The sequence below is a fragment of the Myotis lucifugus genome, unplaced genomic scaffold, assembly GCF_000147115.1.
Source record: "Myotis lucifugus unplaced genomic scaffold, Myoluc2.0 scaffold_254, whole genome shotgun sequence".
NCBI classification, from domain to species: Eukaryota; Metazoa; Chordata; class Mammalia; order Chiroptera; family Vespertilionidae; genus Myotis; species Myotis lucifugus.
The window spans coordinates 1,585,666-1,591,270 of NW_005871302.1; positions in this window are offsets into that span (position 1 = coordinate 1,585,666).

Genomic DNA, 5,605 nt, shown 5'->3' on the forward strand with positions numbered 1-5,605 from the left:
GCCAGCGGCCTGCGACGGAAGGCACAGGCGTCGGGACGCCCGCCGGGCTTCCCCAGAGGGAAAGAAGCGCCCAGGCAGCCCCGTGCAGGCGGGAGGGGACACTCCGGGAGGGAAGCCGTGACCTCCCAGAGGTGGCTGCCACTTGGTGCTCCAGCCCGCATGCCCCCCCGGCTTCCAGAGGGGCGAGAGCTTCTGAACTCAGGCTGATGTGGCCGAGTTTCGAGAGGTAAACCCGAGGGTCAGGGGTGCGGGAGCGCTTGGGGACCCTGGGGTGCCCGGCCTCTACCCTGTCCTGCGCCCCTTCAGTGCAGAGGAAGCGGGACTTCTCGCTGCAGAGGTTATATTGACCCACTTTGCAAATAAGGGACCGGAGGCTCCGTTTCCGTGCCGGTTCGCAGGAACCTCTCCCCCTCCCCGTCGAGGCGATTTGCACTACAGAGCTGCCTCCCCGCGCGCTGCCGGCGTTTGAGAATCTGTGGTTGGACGGGTAACTGAACGCCAATGCAGCAGTGGCCAGAGTTTATTGAGCACTTACTATGTGCAGGAGGCTGTTCTCACCGCCTTACGTGGGGACCCTGTTATTATCCCCAAGGGGAAACGGAGGCACGGAGAGGGGAAGCCATCTGCCCAAGACACTGGCAAATCCGGGATTACTACCCGGGCGATCCGGCCCCAGAGCCATTCGCTGTGAGGAATCTTTACGAAGCGTCTCAGCGCGCGGAGAGCGCGGAGCACCTGAGCCCCAGCGGGCGCTTGGGGACCGCGGGCTCTGGCGGTTCCGCCTCCTTCCTTGTTCCCGCACAGCGCCCACAGGAGGCGCCCCAAGTGCTCACCAGGTGGCGCAGGAACCCCACCGGCTTCCGCCGCGCCGCGCCGCACCCGCGCGCTTCTCCATCGCCCCCTGCGGGCGTTGAAGGTGACCACAGCGACCTGGGTCCGGCCGACAGGTTGGCGGACAGGGGCCCCGGCGCCAGGTGTCGGCTCCAGGCCAGGTGTCAGCGCCCTGCCAGGTCCCCGGCAGTCTGGCGGCCCGGCTCAGGCCCTGTTTGGAGAAGCAACCCGAGAGGTAGCAGGAAGGGGCATGACCAGAGTCCTTTCGTTCAGGGCGGCACTGTGTTCAAAACGCTTTCCCCAGCACGATTCAGACAGAAGGCCAGGGGGTACTGTGTGCCCAGCCAGATGCTCACACTCAGCGCGCCCTCACCCTATGAGGCGGGCAGGCGGACCCCCCTTCACAGACAGGGAGGCTGAGGCGCCGAAGAAGATGAGAGACTCACCCAAGATCACCCAGGAAGCAGACCGCAGAGCCAGGCTCCCGATCCAGGGCTGCTGGGCGCCATGTCCTTGCCCTCCCCGCTCTACGGCAGCACAGGTGGCAGCCCTTCCAGGCAGCAGGTCCCTCCAGGCCCGCGAGGCCTGTGAGAGGCAGGGGCACAGACAAAATGACCTCGCAACGCCTGCGGCGGGCGGTTTGGGATGTTAGTGGGCAGCTTCCCTCTGGGTTTTCAGACCAGGGGTCTCCCACCTGCTTCCTTGGCTCCCTTGCCCCTCCCACACCCTGGTGCCCCCTCTCTCCCCTCACTCCTACATGACTGGCCCAAGCAGCCCCATTTTGCACCTCGAAAGATGGGTCTTTTGCAAGCTCTGCACGCTTTCACCTGATGATTCTCGAGGCTCATACACACACCTGCAGTCAGAACTCCACTCTGCACCCAGCTATTCAGCTACACACCTGAGCTCCCTGGACCACTCCACGCCACCTGCCCAGTCAGGGTGCTGCACCGCCCCCTGCAGACCTGCTCTGTGTCCTGTGTCCCCAGGCAGGAGGTCACTGGTGATTCCTCAAGACTGTATCCTGGAGTCTAACTCCTCTCATTCTACCCCTTAAACTTCCTTCAAGGTCATTGCCTCCTCCCATCCCAATGGTTCTGCCCTAATTCAGGCCACCATCACCTCCCAGCTTCCAGCTTCCCCCAGCCTCTCCAATCCACCCTCCACACTATGGTCAGTGATCTTTCTAGGGATTGTTCTAAAGTGCAAACCTGACGCCTGTTTAAAACTTGAAATAAAAAACAACAACACACCTTAATCACAGGATGAAACCCCAAACCTTGACTAGGTCCATAAAGCCCTAGACCCATTCCCCACCCACCCCTCTGGCTCTCTGGCTCCCCCTCCACTCCCCACTCAATTCCTTCAGCTCCTCCAAAGCACTGAAGTCTCTCGTCTCCCGGGCTCAGCACGCACTGTTCCCTCTGCCTGGAGCCCCTCCCCAGCTCTGCGGCTGGCCAAGGCCTCCTCATCCTTAGATCTCGGGTGTCACATCTCTCAGACTTTTCCCCGACTCCTTCCAGGGACCCCTCCTCCGTTTCTCTGGCTCAGAACTTGCAGTTCTTCCTCATGCCACTTGCCAACCCCTCCGAGCTTGTGTTTTCTTGTGCTTAGCTGCTTCATCTGTCTCCCCCAAAGCCCGCATTCTCCATGGGAATAAGTACTGCAGCCTCTCTGTTCACAGGTGTACCCCACACCCAGCCCAGGACCGACATAAAAGTAGCCACTCTGATAACTATTTGTAGAACAAATGATTCTTTCATCTCGTCCTCATCAGAACTTCATTCCCAGGCTTGCTTTCATCGCTGGCTTTTGCATGAGTTGCTTCCTCTGCCTGGAAGGTTCTTGCCTTCCCCTCCCACCACGGCTGATCCATATATAACAAGATAATTTCTCCAGGATTCGTCCTTGGCCCCCTCATTTAAATGAGGGTTTCCCTCTGGGCTCCGGCAGCCCCCTCTCCATAGCACTCTACGGTCACCCTTTAAAACTGCAGATTGTCAGGTAAACATGAATGATTATTAATGATCATGACCTACTCCCACCTCTCCCCCTGGACCTCTCTGCTCCAGCTGGCTCAAGGGCATCCACTCTCTACCTTTCAAACCATCAGGAACCCGCTTTGCCATTCATTCAATAAGCACTGATTAGGCCCCCACTGTCTTGTTTTCTTTCCCGCAGCACCGGAGAGGCAGGGAGGGGAGGGAAGTAGGATTCTTCCAAGGGTGAGACTGAAGCAGGTGAAGGTATTGATGTGCTCAGCAAACAAATGCTCAGCCAACCCACAGCCAGGGTGCAAGGGGGTGCTGGGGCGGCTGGGTGTGGGCTGAGGGGCACGAAGTCCTGTTCCTTAGGCATCGGCTGTCTGCGGGGTGGGGAGGGGAGCTGGGGGACACACAGAGGTGAGCCTGATAGCAGACCTGCCTGGGTTCCCTCCAGCACAGCTGCGCGCTGTTCTCCTACCCCGCGGGGACTGAGATTGGATGCAGTTGCCGGAGGAATCCCAGCCAAACGCGGTTTTCTCTGTTCCGTCTCTACCTATGCAGGCCACTCTGCTCTTTTGAGCCGCTTCTCATTCCCTCTTTCCCGTTGCTCCCCCTACCACACCAGAGTTTATCGAAGTAAGAAGCCCAGAGGCCACCTCCTTCGCCATCAGCGGGGGTGGGACAAGAGCTTAAAAATACATGGTCCTGGGCTCCCACCTGGGGTGGGCCCTGGAATCTGCGTGCAGAGACTCCCTCTCTGCTTGGTGCCCTCAGGTGGGAGAGCCCATCAGCCCACCTGCCCTCCTTCCCCTGGCTGCCTGTTCCTGCCTGGGCCTGTGGGAGCTGTCCTTCCTCAGCCCCCGCCCCCCTTCAATGCCAGTGTCCATCCAAGCTTCTTGTTCCTCTTGTATTAGTATATCCCGGATATCCACCCCCTCAGCACCCAAGGTTAGGCTTTCTTCTGCCCTGGAATGGCCAACAGCACCCAGACTTGACAGACCCATAGCGGACGCTGCCACCCTCTCTCCCCAGAACCCATCTTCCTTCCCTCCCCTGTGTGCCCATCTCAGCATCCTGCCTGTTGCCCAGGCTAGAAACGGGCGGTGAAGGATTAAAGAAGACAGACAAGAGAATAAAGCTGGGGCTAGGTGAGATGCTGCCCTCTGGTTAAAGAAACAGTGCCACGGCCTGCAAGCTGAGTCTTTTATAGCCAGATTCCACGAGGCAAAGTGAGGGCGTGGTCAAGATGTTTACAACGTTCTCCTGGGTTTCGAATCTACTCAATTACATGCACCTGGTCAAGCTTTGTTTACTTGCTGCACCTCCTGCAGCCCACATCACTCAGCCACGTGGGACCACAGGTTCGGACCAAAAGGTCAAGCTTATAATGATAGCCTTTGGCTATAATTGTGCTGGGACTTGCACGTGGCTTTGCCCTCTCATTAGTCCGAGGCCTGAACCTGTCCAAACGCTGTAGCCGCTCGCCACAGGGTATCATACCTGACTCCCTTTCTCCCTTCCTCCCTCATCTCAGCAACAACCAGATCCCGATTATTTTATCTCCTAAATATGCTTTCGGCCTCGCCCTCTCTCTCACTCCAGACCATTGCATTTATCTCCAAACTGGTTCCCTCCTCTAGTCTCTCCTCTCCTCTTTCCAGTGAATTCTCCACAAGCTTTCCAAAATGCAAATCTGACTATAATCACCTGCCCCCTTATTAAAATCCTTTAAAAGATCCTCATAAACAAAAGTTCTAACCCCTTGACCTGACACATAAGACCCTGTATCAGCAGGTCCCAGCCCTCTGCTCCAGCTTCCGCTTCTCCCCGCTGTGTGCCAGTAACAGCAAATTGCTTCCACTTCTGGCCTCCAGACCTTTGACCAGTCAGTGCCCCCTGCCAGGAATAGCCCTCGCCTGACTTGTTCCTCCTCACAACTGTGGCATCACCTCCTCCAGGAAGCCATCCCTGACTCACCCTGCTCCCGTCTTTGCTGTCATTGGTGCATCCATAATGCCTGGTACAGTGATCTGTGATTCCACGCACCACGCTGAGTTATAATCATTGATTTCCATGTCTCAGCTCAGCCCTAGCCAGTGAGATCCTTGTAGGCAGGGATGGTGCCCCATTCATCTCTGTATCCCAGCCCTTGGCCTGGTGCCTGGCATTGAGGACAGGCTTGATGAGTGGTTGATGGATGGATGCTGAGGGGAAACTTGAAGGAAGTGTGAGCCAGGAATGGCCAAAAGGGCAGTGAGGGCAGGCCTGTCAGGAGAAGCAGCCAGAGCAAATGTGTGGGAAGTAGAAAAGCGAGAACTTCCCTTTCTTGCACTCCCACGACTGCCTGCCAGCCATTGTGCCTGAGCTTTGCTGGTACATGTCGTCTCATTTAGTTCTTGCAACAACAGATCAGGAAACTGGCATCAGAGAACCAACGCCACCTGCCCAAGGTCACACAGCCGGGCCTGGAGTGGAATCCAGAGCTGCCTGGCCTGCAAAGCCGTACTCTTTCTTCTGGCCCACACGGCTCTCCTGGGGGCAGGGCCTTCTGGAGACGTGCAAGGAGTGGGCCCGGCTATGCCTCTGCCTAGCTGAGCGCCGGAACCAGCTGCCCACGCTCAGGCCGACCGCTTCTTCCTCCCAGCCGGACCAGAGGCCAACAGGATTTAGCTGTCCCTTCCTCCCCTGGCCTTTGGGGTCTATTAACTAGACATGCACACTCCCACAACTCCACCACCATCAGGGAAAGGCTGCTGCACTGGCACCGCCCAGGGTGCCTGGGGAACGCA